The sequence below is a fragment of the Zootoca vivipara genome, chromosome 9 (assembly GCF_963506605.1).
Source record: "Zootoca vivipara chromosome 9, rZooViv1.1, whole genome shotgun sequence".
Lineage (NCBI taxonomy): Eukaryota > Metazoa > Chordata > Lepidosauria > Squamata > Lacertidae > Zootoca > Zootoca vivipara.
This window is the reverse complement of record NC_083284.1, coordinates 10952495-10969644: the sequence shown is the minus strand read 5'-3', so window position 1 is coordinate 10969644 and position 17150 is coordinate 10952495. Positions and strand designations below refer to the sequence as shown.

The following is a 17150-nucleotide window of genomic DNA, read 5'->3' as shown; positions in this document are numbered from 1 at the left end:
CCCCACGGAGCCGGACAGGGAAGGTTCCGCTCCTGAGGAGAAGGGATTAAAGTTCCTCTTCTTATTCAAATCGTTTATATCCCCACCTTTCTCCTCAAGTGGAGATTCAAGGTGGCTTACAAACATGTAAAGGCACCCATTACAAAAGACAGAGAGATATAAAGGCGCTTAGTTCAAAGCAATGACCAAAATGACCAGGGCACAGAGCAATAATAATAATAGTAGTAGTAGTAGTAGTAGTAATAATAATAATAATAATAATAATAATAATAATAATAATAATAATAATAATAATAATAATGCACAGTTGATGGTGAGGCCCTGTGTTCATTTATCTGCATCATTTGGGAAGACAGGCGAACTGATGTCAGTGTACTGGAAGGAAGCAAAGATCACCAGTGTTGAAGCAATGATTCTTCAACGTCAACTTCGTTGGACTGGTCATGTTGTGCGGATGCCTGATGACCGTCTTCCAATGCAACTACTCTATTCCAAAATTAAAAATGGAAAGCGTAATGCTGGTGGTCAATAACAGAGGTTTAAAGACTCATTCAAGGCACATCTATTTTTTAAAAAAGTAGTATAAACACCAACAAACTGGGATACACTGGCCTGCAAGCGCTCCAGTTGGAGAGCAGCCTTTACCAAAGGTGTCATGGACTTTGAAGACGCTCAAACTCAGGACGAAAGGGAGAATCATGCTAAGAGGAAGGCACGCTTGGCAAATCCACACCGTGAACAACTCCTGCCCGGAAACGTATGTCCCCACTGTGGAAGAACATGTGGATCCAGAAATGGCCTCCATAGTCACTTATGGACTCGTTGTTAATGACCCGGAAGCTGCACACCGGCTCCCTCGGCCAGTAAAGTGAGATAATCGCCGCAACCCCAGTCATTCGCGACTGGACCTAACAGTCAGGGGTCCCTTTACCTTTACGGAAGACAATCTTACTCGGCTACATAGCTGCCAAGTTTTCCCTTTTCTCGCGAGGAAGCCTATTCAGCATAAGGGAAAATCCCTTTAAAAAAGGGATAACTTGGCAGCTATGCTCGGCTACGAGTGATCGCTAAAGAAGAAGAGTAGGCCTAATAATGCACCACAGAGTTGATGGTGCAGCCCTGTGTTCATTTACCAGCACAATTAAACCTGTTCTTGACTTTTCCGGGAAAAGGAAATTGACGAGGTGAAGGGGTGGGCATAGCTGCCAAGTTTTCCCTTTTCTCACGAGGAAGCCTATTCAGCATAAGGGAATTTCCCTTAAAAAAAAGGGAGAATGTTATGTACTGAGCTGAATCCTAGAACAATAGGATTCAGAATCAGCGGGAGCTACCCAATCCAACTCCAGGTGGAAGTGAATCCGCAACCTGATTGGCCTGCTGGAGCAGCCAATCAGGCGGCTGGCAGAAGTGAATCTGCTACCGGATTGGCCTGTAGGAGCAGCCAATCAGGCTGCAGGCAGAAGTCAATCCACAATATAATTGGCCCACAGGTGTAGCCCTGAAGTAGCCAATCACGCAAGGCCCATTGTGTAAATAATGTATATACTCATTATTGGCAGCTATGGGGGTGGGGAGAGCAGCAATGCGACATCGTCTAGTCTCCTCAGTCGGTAAAGCGTGTAGCTCTTAAATGTAGGTTCGATCACCACTTGGGGCAAAAGATTCCTGCATTGCAGGCAGCTGAATTAGATGACCCTCGTGGCCCCTACCAACTCTACAGTTCAATGATTCCTCGGAAATACCACCAGAATGGATGCTCCGTTAACAGGTCTGGCCCACCTATGGGGCAAGGTGAGGAGGTTGCCTCAGGTGGCAGGATTCCCTGGGGCAGCAGATTGTGATGCCCATCTTTCTTTCTTCCCCCTTCACCTTGTTCCGGATTGTAGACGTTCACATCTTTTCAGCGGTGGGAACTAACTTACAATCCCATCCATTTTTTTCAATTACATTTTTAAAATTAGTGCTGAAATGCTTTCCTGGCTAGAATAATTATTTTTTTAACCAGTATTAAAATATTGGTGAAATATTGCTGAAATGAAAGAATGTTATAGCATTGTTGTTGTTGTTGTTTAGTCGTTTAGTCGTGTCCGACTCTTCGTGACCCCATGGACCATAGCACGCCAGGCACTCCTGTCTTGCACTGCCTCCCGCAGTTTGGTCAAACTCATGTTCGTAGCTTCGAGAACACTGTTCAACCATCTTGTCCTCTGTCGTCCCCTTCTCCTAGTGCCCTCAATCTTTCCCAACATCAGGGTCTTTTCCAAGGATTCTTCTCTTCTCATGAGGTGGCCAAAGTATTGGAGCCTCAGCTTCACGATCTGTCCTTCCAGGGAGCACTCAGGGCTGATTTCCTTAAGAATGGATAGGTTTGATCTTCTTGCAGTCCATGGGACTCTCAAGAGTCTCCTCCAGCACCATAATTCAAAAGCATCAATTCTTCGGCGATCAGCCTTCTTTATGGTCCAGCTCTCACTTCCATACATCACTACTGGGAAAACCATAGCTTTAACTATACGGACCTTTGTCGGCAAAGTGATGTCTCTGCTTTTTAAGATGCTGTCTAGGTTTGTCATTGCTTTTCTCCCAAGAAGCAGGCGTCTTTTAATTTCGTGACTGCTGTCACCATCTGCAGTAATCAAGGAGCCCAAGAAAGTAAAATCTCTCACTGCCTCCATTTCTTCCCCTTCTATTTGCCAGGAGGTGATGGGACCAGTGGCCATGATCTTGGTTTTTTTGATGTTGAGCTTCAGACCATATTTTGCGCTCTCCTCTTTCACCCTCATTAAAAGGTTCTTTAATTCCTCCTCGCTTTCTGCCATCAAGGTTGTGTCATCTGCATATCTGAGGTTGTTGATATTTCTTCCGGCAATCTTAATTCCGGCTTGGGATTCATCTAGTCCAGCCTTTCGCATGATGAATTCTGCATATAAGTTAAATAAGCAAGGAGACAATATACAACCTTGTCGTACTCCTTTCCCAATTTTGAACCAATCAGTTGTTCCATATCCAGTTCTAACTGTAGCTTCTTGTCCCACATAGAGATTTCTCAGGAGACAGATGAGGTGATCAGGCACTCCCATTTCTTTAAGAACTTGCCATAGTTTGCTGTGGTCGACACAGTCAAAGGCTTTTGCATAGTCAATGAAGCAGAAGTAGACGTTTTTCTGGAACTCTCTAGCATTATAACTCTTTAATGCTAATTAAGGGGGGGGAACATCAACGCTGCAACATGTTCTTTTTCCTAATTAAACGCTTCCAATCTACACTTATGGTCCATTAAAAAATAAGTAGCAAACTACTGCTTAAACCAAAGTGATATGTGTAATGCTGCAATACTAAAAGCAGTCTTAGTGGTGGCCATCATTCTAGATTCAGGTAGATTCAGTGTTTGTCCGACGCAGGTGAAATATATATATTTTTTAAAATTGTCCAGTAGCACCTTAGAGACCAACTAAGTTTGTTCTGAGTAAAAGCTTTCGTGTGCATGGTATATGAATAAGTGTGCATGCACGTGAAAGCTTATACCAAGACAATTTGGTATAAGCAAATTGGACAATTATTTTTTTAAAAAATATATATATTTGGTGGCCATCATGTTAGAGATGTGGTTTCACCCAATCAAACACTTTCTATCTATGCTTCTGGTCCACAACAAGTGTTTTGGTTTTTGACATTTCATGATTAATAATGGGCAATCACACTTAAATGAGTAAGTACTTAGAGAGGTGTGTAGGTGGGTAGATCCAACTATCATCTATCTATCATGGCTTGAGAGTTTTTGGGATAGCTCGGTAGAGCACAAATCTCAGGATTGTGGATTCAAGCCCCGCACTGGGGGCATTGCAGGGAGTTGGACTAGATGACCCTCGCGGTCCCTTCCAACTCTACGATTCTGTGATTCAGGTGAATCAGACCACCACTTCCCCACCCACAACAAATATGCTGCAACTGTTGTTTCGGAAAGAATATGGTGGTGCGGTGGTGTTTATTTATATCCCACCTTTTTCTATCACAGGCAGCTTACAACTCAAGGCAGCTTACAACTAAAATAGAACAGCTACAAACATTAGGGGGAAAGCAATCCTTTTTTAAAAACACACAATTAAACATCAATAGATTAAACTTTTAAAAATTCATCTCTTTATCCTAATTTTAATCCAAAGGGGGAAATATTAAAACAATTATTAAGATATTTTTCTGCCTGTTGCATAAAAGGTCCTTCAAGGGAGTTAACAATGTTAAAAAGAAATACTATTAAGAACAGGAAACTTGAAGTGGTCCAACATCTAAGGATCCTTAGGGACTCCAGAGGCTTTGATAACAGGTACACCATCTCTGACCCTACTTGGAGTCCCTCATGCTATTGGGAGCTTTTTGTACAGGAATCTTTTCCATTCATCCCCCATGTTGTCAGAAGTGTTCAAATGAACAGTCCAAACCTTGTTGGTCCCACAGCGACACTCGAGGGGCAACATTTAGGAGAAAAGTCCCAATTGTATGGGAGGTCAATTGCAATTCCACTTGTATCTTACAGTGGAAGACAGTTTCAGCTCCAGGTTTTGGAGAACTCTTAGGCAAGACACCCTCCATGGACCCCCTACCTCGGTGAGTTTACCTCCGCACTGCGGCAGATACAACCGGCTCATGCCAATGCTCCCCTCCGCTGGAAAGTAGACCCACAACAGAGGCCCAGCTACGCTGTTCCGTGGTGCTGGCCCTGGCAGAAGAGAAATGTTTGTTATTTATCAGGAGCCACCTGTCTGGAAGCAGCCCTGTGTGTACACACTTTGGCTTTAAAGCACATTCAAAGCATGTTTTCCCCCTCAAAGAATTCTGGGCACTGTAGCTGAGTTTTGTAACTCCGCAAGAGGGAAACAACAGTGCCAGGTCACTCCTCCTGAAATGAAAAGGAGGTGAATCACCAAGCTTGCGATTTCACAAGGGATTCTTGACCTTTTGAGTTTAGTTCAACCGCCGCATTACTCCTTCGGAGTCTCAGAGGTTGGCAAAGATTCAGGGCGTTCCATCCCAAGACTGCGGTTATTATAATCCGCCTGTGCTCTTGTTACAGGAACAGAGCCCGCACGGTTGGGCTAAATCAAAGCTTTTAGTTCACCTGCTGAGTAAAACACTAGGGACTTGCTTTAAGCATTCATTATTCGGTTTCCTTTTTAATTAGCACGACTTTGGTCTCAGGTCAAGTGAGTTTAAATGGGATCATGTACTCCAGATTTAACTGCTTGTTTTCTTAATACCACAATAATTGCATGTGGGAACAAAACGGGACAGCCATGGAGAGGGGACGGTTATTGGATCTGGAGCAGGCCATTTGTGTGTGAATGCATATCTACTCCAGGGTTGTGAACCTGGCACCCATGGGAGATGTGGCACCCATGAAGACTTGCACTGGTCTGGTACCCTTGGGCAGGTACCCCCAGATTCTGAGCTTTCAGATAAAAATATAAAGTAAGTTTCTAGCCCTCCTACGAAGCAAGTTATAGGGCAAAATGTGCAGCTATCTTCTGAGTGAATTTTGTAAAATGAGCGGGAGTTTGTGTGGCCACTTTGTATATTTTCCCGGGGCTGAGAAATGTTCCCTGTGGCTGTCTCTAATTTTGTGTTACGCCACACTCCCCATGGAAGCCATTTTGTTATGCTGTGCCCTCCATAGCATACCCTCCAAGGGATGCGGGCGGCGCTGTGGTTGGGCTTGCAGATCAGAAGGTCGGCAGTTCGAATCCCCATGACGGGGTAAGCTCCAGTTGCTTTGTCCCAGCTCCTGCCAACCTAGCAGTTCGAAAGCAAGTAGATAAATAGGGCAGGAAGGTAAACAGCATTTCCGTGCGCTCTGGTTTCTGTCACGGTGTCCCATTGCATCAGAAGCCATTTAGTCCTGCTGGCCACATAACCCGGAAACCTGTCTGTGGACAAACGCCGGCTCCCACAGCCTGAAAGCGAGATGAGCACCGCAACCCCATAGTCCGGACATAACTGTCCAGGGGTCTTTTACCTTCCCCCCCCCCCAGCATACCCTCCAACACACCAAGGCGGAAAATTGGGACGCTGCCTTCCGGGGCAGAGCTCCTGAATGAGTCACGTGATCCGAGGGAGACTGCAGCCCCCAAAATACACACTTTTTTCATGGCAGCTGCCCAAGAACACATGTTCTGGGGCACTGTGTGAGATTGCGGCCCCGAAAAAGGGCTTTGGGGGAGCAAGACCATGGCTCCCCAAATGGCCGTCATGCTGTTGTGCGAAAAACGGGGTGTCCTGGTTTTATCAGGACAGTTGAATTGTATGCCATAGTAGCTATTTTGTGACTGGTGTCCCCAGTAGCCTCTCAAAATTCAAAATGTGCCCACTGGTCCAAAAAAATTGATGACCCCTGATATGCTCCATCTCTTTTTCCTCCCCCTCTTTTACACTCTTCAGGTGCATACTTTAATGCTGGGGGGGGGGGCTGATGAAGGCAGCAAAAAGCTATAAGCTGAGATATAAAAGTGTGATACAGAAATTAGAGGCCACGAGCAAGAAAGGTCAGGGTAAAACCACACACAATATCAGAGTAATGGCTGTAAGAGCAGATCCAAAGTCGCTTACTTGGAAGAAGGCGGATCTGTATCAAGTGTTGGTGGGGGCGAGGAGAGGTTGTATAGATCCGCTCGAGTTTCATCTGGATTCCACCGTTAATTATCTGTCTGCATGATGACACCGAGGGAAAAAGCTAAGCAAAACCACAGCCCTGGGTGAGTCACTTCCTCCTTCCGTCATTCCCAAAACATCATCTTAATAACAGCTGCTCATACCTCGTAGTTTATAATTATTTGAAGCGTTCCACTGATACCAAAAGGCGACTCGTCAGATTGTAGTTTGGCCTGAATAACTTCATCTCTCAGTGCTCCAGATAAGATCTAAGAGGACTTGTGGAGAAGCTAGTAAAATGCTGGTTAGAGGATGTTACTGTTCAGTGGATTTGCAGCTGGTTGACTGATCAAACCCCCAAAAAATGCCCACTGAAACCCCCACATTTTATTTAAATTATACAAATGTTTTTCACCCTTTGTTAGAGTTAACCGGCATTTCTCTCTCCTATACACTCACAGCATTATCAACAATCAAGGACACTTTTCCCTCAGTCAGAAAATAATATGTTTTAAATATGGTTTCATTGTTTTATCACTTGCTGTGTTGCAGGCCCAGGGCTCCTTTGGGAGGAAAGTCGGGATGTAGATTTAATACGTAAAGGGAAAGTTTGACACACACACACACACACACACACACACACCCTGGGGGTCCCTTCCAACTCTACGATTCTATGGTTCTATGCCTTTTGTCTGTTAAATATTCTTTAACCTCATAATAAAATAACAAGTAGGGTTTTTGTAAATAAATAGGGGTTCTTATTTGCTCATCCTAGAAGCCTCTGAATCATGACAGAGGAGGTGTGCCTGGTTACATACAGAAATAATTAATATTGGGAGATAGAAACAGAAACCTGATGGAACTGAGATAATCAGTGATAATTATCTAAGGATGTAGACTCTTTAAAGGAGAGAGAGGATGTAACTCTGTATGTGAGAAGGCATACAAACAGAATACAGTATATGTATGTATGTATGTATGTATGTATGTATGTATGTATGTATGGTGGTGCCTCGCAAGACGAATGTAATTCGTTCCGCGACTCAATTCGTTTTGCGAAAAATTCGTCTTGCGAATCGCGGTTTCCCATAGGAATGCATTGAAAAAAAATTTTTTGCCCATAGGAAGACATTAATTAAATTTCAATGCATTCCTATGGGAAACCGTGATTCGCAAGATGAATTTTTCGCAAAACGAATTCATATTGCGAGTCACCATCAGAAAAATTCATCTTGTAGGGCATTCGTCTTGCGAGGTACCACTGTATGGGTACCGGTATGTATATGTTTATAAACATTAGAGATGCAGCCTACACCACAGACTCATCAGAAGGGTTTAGTAATTCTGCGCCCCATTAGTAGTTTAATACTGGAAACATTATTCTAAATTCTGAAGATGTTTACTTATGACAGCAATGTAATGAAAGCCAAAATGCTGAAGATCTAGGGGCTACAGATTGGTACATGTTGTTCACTGTGGCAAAAACAAAACATAACTTAACTGTGCTTTAGTATTATGACAGGAATGTTTGCAAAAATAAAAAGCCTTCGTTCGCATGCATGCATGCATGCTTTCCCGTTAAGTCTGTAACAGAAGGGTCATGGCAACAGAATGTTTTTCCAGAGAAAAACATTACTGGGAAGTGGAGGCCCATAGGAACAAAAAGTGGGATTAGAGGCTGACCTTGAATCTGCCATTTAAAAAATGAAAATTTGCACTTTCTCTTCAGATTGGCTACTGTGTCATTGGACTCAATGGTAGGAACAATTATGGGGTTCGGACAGAGCAAGTGAATGGGAAACCTACAAAAAGAGGGATATTCCTAAACAGATCATCTTGGATTCCACTGTTAATAATCTGTCTGCATGATGACACAGAGGGGGAAAGCCTCGAAGCCTTTCTTTATATGATATTCACAAAAAAAGTAAATCACACACTTTTATAATCCATTGTCCCGAAAAACTTTATTCTGCCTTCTCCACAAGATCTGTGACCAGAGAGATTCTGAGCCCCCAATAATTCCACCATGGTTTGAATATGAGATTGTTAAGAAAGGTTGGAGAAATCGAGCATTTCAGAAATGGCTCGGGATTAGTGCAGATTAATTTCATCAAGTACAGTGGAACCTCGGTTTATGAACTCCTCGGTTTACGAATTTTCGGTTTACGAACGCCGTGGACCCATCTGGAATGGATTAATTCACTTTCCATTACTTTCAATGGGAAAGTTCGCTTCAGTTTATGAACGCTTCAGTTTATGAACAGACTTAGGGAACCAATTACACCCATGCTTCAGTTTATGAACGCTTCAGTTTAAGTACTCCGTGGACCCGTCTGGAACGGATTAATCCACTTTCCATTACTTTCAATGGGAAAGTTCACTTCAGTTTATGAACGCTTCAGTTTAAGTACTCCGCGGACCGCCTGGAACAGATTAATCCACTTTCCATTACTTTCAATGGGAAAGTTCGCTTCAGTTTATGAACGCTTCAGTTTATTAACAGACTTCCGGAACCAATTGTGTTCATAAACCGAGGTACCACTGTAATTGTGCTTTTAGTGGGCCCACAGTATGAGAGACAGAGGAGGGATGTAAAAAACACACCCCTAGATTTCAAGAACCTTCTGGTCTGAGATTCAAAGGTTTGTATTATCACAACTACCGCTTTTGATAAACGCTTACAGAGACCTTGGCATTCTCATTAGTGACGGGAAAGGAGCCTTGTCGCCTAAACAACAGTGAGAGAGCTTAACATGTTTTGGTAAACTAACCCCGGAAGTGCGTTAAAGGTCCTTGATACAGCAGAGTTCCCAGTTGCTCGTTTCCCCACCTCCCAGATGGAAGATGATAATTTGCTATTATCCATGCTATTGATGTCCATAAAATTGACGGAAAGTTTCGATAGAAAGGTCCAGCATTGTTTTTTTGAGGGGAAGGCTCTGGAGTGAAAGGGAGAGCACTCTGACCTGTGCCTGGAAACCGCAAGCCAAAAGGTAAGTGTGGATGAGCCCACTGCTTGGTTGGTAGAATATGACTCTCAATCTCAGGGTTTGGGCAAAAAAATCCTGCATTGCATTGACTGGATGACCCTTGAGGTTCCTTCCAACTCTGCAATTCTGTGATTTCCTTCCCTGCTCTTACCTGCCTTGCTTTGCCTACGCTTAGGCTTTCATGTCATTTCCATTTTTCATTTCCATTAAGCTTTGTATATCCATAAATGGAGTAATGAATTTATGTTACATTCAGGAGTCAGGATGTGTGTGTTAAATGCAAACTTAGAAGTGTAAGCTTTGCTCCTTGTTCCTCTGAGTTGCTATGAAGCAAAAGTGAACTTGACTGGAATCCATGAACATTGGTGCATTGGCCAAGATTTGGCATGCTGTGAACACATCCATTTCTAACGCAAGTATAGAAAATAAAATACTGTAGTTCTTCCTCTGTTGCAAAATAGTGAACACTTGAATGTGTATGCAAAAAAATGTAACATACCAGTGATTTAAGGGTTGGGACCTGCCAGGCCGTGAGAATTTGTTGGGGGGGGAGGGGGACTGCTCGCAACCAGTCTCTGAACATAATTTGGGTTTCTAGTTCACAAAGGCAATACCTTAAAGGAAACCTGATACTGTACTTATGCTTAAGGCCAGATCACATAACATATACATTGCTTACTGACCTGCAGCTAAATGTGTGAGCTGCCTCCATTGGAAAAACTATATGCGTGGCAGAGATATTTTTATGGGCTAAAGGAGCAGATGCTCAGGGCGGCAGATTGAACGAGGTGGCAACAACTGTTCCTAGTACGTAATTGTGGGGATTAGAAACTCGTGCAGTGTGAGTGCACCTTGGTGGGGTGGGGGACTTGCTTCCCCCATAGCCCCAGCCTTGGATTCGAACAGAAATCAAACATCACTCTTGACTTTCTCCATTCCCAGCTTGCTGCTTTGCCTGCCCCCCCCAACCCCTCATAGTAGTATTTTTGTGTTCTTATATTGTAAACCTCCTCGGGGAGAGGGCAGTTTAGAAATCCAACAAATGAAAAATGGAACTTCTGGCAAGGATAAATCCGAATTAAATTAGAAGTTCAAGGGGGCCAAGGCATTCAGCCTAACCCCCGCTCCAACCACCAAAGGAACCCTCATACAGTAACCATGTTTTTTGTGTTCTTATATTGTAAACCACCTTGTACTCCTTGGAGGGAGGGCAGTACAGTATATTGTTCCAACAAGTGAAACAAATAAAACTCCTGGAAAAGGCGGGGAGGGAAATACAGAATGGCCTTCTGGCCTCGTCTTCCACGCGGGGCACACGGACGCGTCCGCAACAAACCCCGCGCGTGTGGAAGCGCCCTTGAGTGGGGGGTACGCGCATGTCGCGGGCGAAAAGCCTCGAATCTGGGTCGCGCGCGCGCGCGCGCGAGGGGGGGGGCTCGTCAGGACGCCTTAGCCGAAGAAGAAAGAGGCGGGAAGAAGAGGCGGCGGCTGGGTCCGTCCCTCCTCGCCTTGTCATCCAGGCCCCTCCTCCGTTATTAATCCCTCTTATTGAAGGGGGGAGGAGGGTGGAAAGAAGAGGCGGCCCGGGACTGCCTGCTTCCCCACACGCAGTCAATACCGTCCTGTCAGCGGCGGCGGCGCCGCCTGCCCGCGCTTTCCCTCTTCCCCCCACAGACACGCGCGCACGTCTGTATTCCTCTAGGAGAGACACCCGGGCGCGCCTCTCTCTCTCCCCGTCCTCGCTCGCCTCAGCGCCAGGCCCGCCGCGACTCCTCCGCGCTCGGCTCGGCTCGGCCCGGCCCGGCCGCCGCCTCCTGCATGTATTTGCTGCCCTCAGCCCCGCCGCCTGAGCAGCCGCCTCAGCCCCCTCGACAGACGCCCAGGCTGCTGGATGCAGGTGAGCAGCCCGAGGGGGGAGACAGGGCCGCGCGCGTCCCGCCCACAGACGGACAGACAGACAGACCCACCGCCCGGCTCGGCTGGTGGACGGGTGGGGGGAGCGGAGGCGGCGACCGAGAGGCCTTGTTTGTTTCCGAGGCGGCCTGTGGTGGAAATGGCCGCTTCTTCCCCGCGGCCTCGGCCCGGTGGAGGTAAGGAGACGCCAGCCGCGCGAGAGGCCCCGTCGCCCCCTCAGGCGACTACCCCCCCCCGGGGACGGAGAGCCTGTCCCTCCTGACATGCGGGGGTTGGGTGGTGGTGTCTGGCCGCGTGGCGGAGGCGGTCGGGGCGCGTACGTGTGGAAGTGGAAGCGGGGAGACGGAGGAGCGTGTGAACGGGCGCGGGTCGGACCGTGGCGGTCAGTGGGGCAGGGATCCACGGGGCTGCTACCAGGTTGTGGTCACGGGATGGTGGCGAAAGGCTGCCGGGTTGTGTCCGTGGCGGTTGCACGGAGAGTGACAGGAGCGTCGTGCTTTGAGGCGGAGGGATGGCAAACGTGGCTGGCCCAGGCTGTTGCGCTTTTAAGTGCGTGTTCGTGTGTGTGTGTGTGTGTGTGTGTGTGTGTGTGTACACATATGCTTCCCTGGATAGCTCAGTTTGGTTAGAACGCGGTGTTGTTAACACCAAGGTTGGCGGTTCCTACCAGACGGCTGCATATATTCCTGCATTGCAGGGGGTTGGACTAGATGATCCTCAGGGTCCCTTCCACAACTACGATTCCATGTGTCGTAACCACTTGCTGCATTTTAACGTGGCAGTTTTGGTTCTTAATCTCTTCACAGGCACTCCTGAAATGATTATCTGCGCATGAAATTGCAGGGCACGGAGCACGCACCCCCCCCAAACCCCGACTTGGAAGCTGCCTGCTTCCAATACTATAAACTAATGAATGTAAGGGTTTAGCTCATGTTTGTCCTTGGGTGACTTCAAATCACTGTTGTAAGCCTTCTCTGGCTGGAGAGGAGGGATAGAAACGCTTTGAAATAAACATGTGGCTCAGTCGGTAGAGCATAAGACTCTTAATCTCAGGGTTGTGGGTTCTTGCCCCAGGTTGGGCAAGAGATTCCTGCATTGCAGGTGGCTGAGCTAGATGACTCTCTTGGTCCCTTCCAGCTTTTCAGTTCTAAATACTGTATGTTGGTGATGTTCTGAGGATAACTGTTAGATTGTGAGTGTTTGGGGATTGCGATGTGATTTTATTTTGGAGTGGGCCTGCTAGGACAGTTTTCCATGTAACATGGCTATCAGCCTCTGTTGGCTGTATGCTCAACAGAATTATAGGCTGAATGCAGCTTTCTGGCACGTGTATTTTCATTTCTTGTCTGTCACATAATTTTCATCTTTGAGTGACCACTTAAAAAACCCTTAATATGTGAAGGGGCCCAAATCAATATGTTGTATGTGTTCTAGATTCAAACACAACCTGATCCAGTGTAGGGTTAATTGTTAGGGTGTTGGAATTGGAACAAGGAGAGCTGCGTTTGAGTCACTTCATAACCATAAAGATTCCTGCCAGTTGCACTTCACTTAGTGTACTTCACAGTGTTGTTGTAAAATGGATAATAGCATCTCCCTCCGCCTGCATACCAACCTGAGATCCTTGGAGGAATTGTGGAAATGTGAGATATAAATAGGTGGTGTCCATTATTTTTATATTAGCATGTAATGCTGTGTTGTGAGATGCTCTGGAATAAGGAAATCAGGGGGATTTGACAACTGTGCTCTTTAAGAAGTGCATGTGTTCAGAGGAAATCTAGGCACTTTATATGGATTGTTCCCTAACAGCAAGAGCACTGTGAATTTACACATCAAGTCTGGGTTCAATCCTACACCCATTTACCTGGTGTAATCCCACTGAACCCCAATGGGACTGACTTCTGATTAGTTTGGATAGAATTGCACTGTAAAATGGTGTGAGTAAGGAGGGGCTATTTGCATATAGATATATACTGAGGCCCATCCTGATGTAAATACAGTACTTGGTGTGTTGAAACTTCTGTGTTTTGTTCCCCGCCTTTGCAAGATTAGTGTTTCTGCTGTCTTGAAAAGAATGTTTTAAAAACTCCCCACATTCATTAAATTGAATAAACATACACACAGGGCTTAATAAATAGAGACATGTAGAAGGCATGGCCCCTGAATGAACATTGGTTTGCTGATGCATATGTCTGTCTAAAGCATTGCAAAGGAGAGGGGAAGCCAGACTCATTCTACAGGAGAGAAAACCATGGCTGCTCCTTTTCAGTCTACATGCACTCTTAATGTGAGAACTTTCAAAATGTAATATGTAGTCACTCTAAATGTTAATATTTGATTTGCAGCTTACTTACTGCTTCAGAAATGATGCTGTCTTCCACCTTTCTTTGGATCATGTACAAGTATAGCAATGCTGTCCAATCAAGGTGTCATATTTCACATGTTGTATTAGAGCAAGGAGAAAATGTTTCACAATACAGTACAGTATTTTCAAGATCAGAGTGAGGTGGAAAACTGAACTAACCCCCCTCTTCCCCAATACACTATTTGGAATACTGTAGTAGGACTCGGGCAAAGGATCTAAAAGTTGCTGTCCCCATGTGGACTAGTGCTGTCATTCATGCTGAATCTGGGTATGCAACACATGAGAAAGCCACCACAGATAGGCCTTATCTAGCATATCTGGCAATGTAGTTGTGTTTTAATTCTAGATTAATCCTTCAGTTTTTATGAATTGATCATTGTAGTCTCAGGAGTTTTGATTGTACTGTAGTGTCTGTGTACTTTAAGACAGGTTGATTTTCACATTTTATTAACTTATGTCCTGTTAGACTATTATAATAATAATAATTTACTAAATGTATATACTATCCAAAGATCACAGGACAGTTCACAATCTAAAAATATAAAAATACAAAAATAGCTACCATCATAACAAACAAAAACAACAATACCCCATCTGTATGATATGTGTGTTCGCACACATACCTGTTGTGTTTGCACATTTACCTGTTGTCATGCACAGTTTTGTACTGATAGCTTATTACGTAAAATTACATAGCATATTTGACAGGTACAGACAAATAGCATGTGAAAAGCATGACAAAACCAATATACGCTTTTTAAGTGTTCACTATTTTATTCTGACTGTCCAATGTTGAGTGGAAAGATTTGTTTCAGCATAGCAAAATTGTGAGTTTGAGTGCCTTCCGTTGAATACATAGCTATCTTTATGCTTCTGAATAGACCCTTGTTCAGTAAATAGTATGGTTGCTAAACATACTTTGTAAAAAGTTTGTCTGGATGGGATCAGGTTTAGTGTGTGGTAGACAAATTTTCATGTAAGTGGGCTGAATTCCCTTTGTTTATCTGATTTTCTCTAGAGCTAATTATTCGAAGAAGCATTGGATTGGCCTTGTCTTTAAAGTGAGGAAAAACATCACCAGAAAAACACTCAAAACTAGCCGTGAGCTTAGAATTTAATGTTGTTAGTGTGACTCTTGTTCCACTACAAACTTGGTGGGTTTGCTGTTTTCCATAACCATGGTGAAATAATCTGTGCAAACAAGAATTAATGCAACAGACACTGCTAAATGTATAGAATGACCTGGAAAAGTAACTTTAACTGAAGAATCTGTATCCTATTTAAACATACCGGTATAATACGGTAATAATAATAATAATAATAATAATAATAATAATAATAATAATAATTTATTATTATTTATACCCCGCCCATCTGGCTGAGTTTCCCCAGCCACTCTGGGTGGCTTCCAACAGAACATTAAAATGCAATAATCTATTAAACATTAAAAGCTTCCCTAAACAGGGCTGCCTTCAGATGTCTTCTAAAAGTCTGGTAGTTGTTTTTCTCTTTGACATCTGGTGGGAGGGTGTTCCACAGGGCGGGTGCCGCTACCGAGAAGGCCCTGTGCCTGGTTCCCTGTAACCTGGCTTCTCGTAGTGAGGGAACTGCCAGAAGGCCCTCGGCACTGGATCTCAGTGTCTGGGCAGAACGATGGGGGTGGAGACGCTCCTTCAGGTCACTTCAGTTAGCATTGAACCTAGTTCCTGACTAATAGGAAGTGAAGCTGATTAAAGAATGGATACTGCTTGATCTGATTTCACCATTTGCTCCTCTTCTGCCCTGCCCACCAGATATAAATAAGTTACAGCATGTCAACCTTTTTACTGAAATAAGACTTTACACGTGGAACTATTTTAAATATATATATATATATATATATATATACTGGTATATGCAGGCAGCTTGGCCTAATATTCCTATGCTAGCATTTAAACTTTCGGCAATCCTCTACAGTACATTTATTAGGTACATTAACTTCAGGCAAGCTAAAATCAACTCTGACAATGATAATGGTGTCCTTTGTGTATTCAGTGTTTGCTGATCTCAAGTGAGTGGGTCTCCGGCATAGTGAGCATATTCATGTGCAACAGGTGCTTCTGAGGAACCTATTCTTTTTCACAGAACAGGCATTACTCACATTCAGGCTGTACACCAGCTGCAGACTGGCATCTAGCATATCCAGCTAACTTTGTTTGAAATGCACTATGGATATATAAAAACACACAAAATAACTCCTTATTTGAACATGTTGGATTTCTTTAAAATCCTCTGGTGCTCGACCTTCCAACTCCTATTTTCAAGCGATTTCACTACCATCTTTTGTTCATCAATATTAGCTTGTCCTAGCTCTGGGATGGCCAATGCTCTGACATCCAGATGTTGTTGAACTCCCAACTGCCATCAGCCTCAGCTGGAATAGCCAAAGGTCAGGGATTATGGGAATTGTAGTCCAACAGTATTTGGAGGGTGCTACATTGGCTACCCTTGCTCTAGCTAGGCAAAGATGCATGAACAGGGTGTTCAGCGGCTGCACCTTCTTAGACTAGTTTTTTATAGCATTTTTGCTTCTTTTAAGGAAGAAAATAGAGTTTGAATGTATTACGTAGACGTCACAGCATCAGGAAAAATAAGGGTTCACAGTATTTTTCTGATGAGCGACAAAGTTGGCTGGATAAATTCATCCACATCTTACTCATAGGCCAGAGACAGAAACTTCTGTGCCATATGTATAGACTGATGTATAGATTTTCCCTTCACTGTTGCCACAATGGGGAAAAATAATGTAATCTTCCTAGCAAATAGCTGATTGGCACAGAAACTTTCTTAGATGTCGTGTTAACAGCCTTGTATTCTTATGGCTTTTATGGATCACTGAGTGTCTGAATTCATAAACTTGGTATGAACTTGTAGGTTACACTTACCAGGATAGTCACAATCCTGTGATTTCACTATATTTCATGGTGATTAAACAAATGATGTCTTTTAATGACATACTGGTTGGATATTGAAACAAAATGGGAGAACAGGATATTGGAAGTACTATGCTGAATTCTGTTTACCTGCAGCTGGTTATGCAGTGATAATTGTGGGCATAGTCTATGGATAAAATTAAGTAAAGGCAAGGTTTATAATGGTCATATTTAATATATTGCAATGGCTTGAATTTTTAATCTCTCACTGCATGGCTTGATTTCCCAATACACCCTTTCCTCAGTTTTTTCCCCCAAGAGAGCTGT

The 17150-nt window shown here is 44.2% G+C and overlaps 1 protein-coding gene across 2 annotated transcripts in view; it reads left to right on the top strand.

Annotated features, from left to right (window-relative positions):
- Positions 1-11188: 11188 nt before the first annotated feature.
- The window catches only part of CNOT6L (CCR4-NOT transcription complex subunit 6 like), a 32532-nt gene continuing 26570 nt past the window's right edge, over positions 11189-17150 (top strand). Inside the window, exon 1 of one of the 2 annotated variants that reach the window (XM_035111808.2) lies at positions 11189-11529. The gene's annotated coding sequence lies outside the window, so the exon portion shown is untranslated. Of the gene's footprint in view, positions 11530-11572; positions 11723-17150 lie in introns of those variants that run through there. The other variant, XM_035111810.2, reaches the window with a different exon arrangement.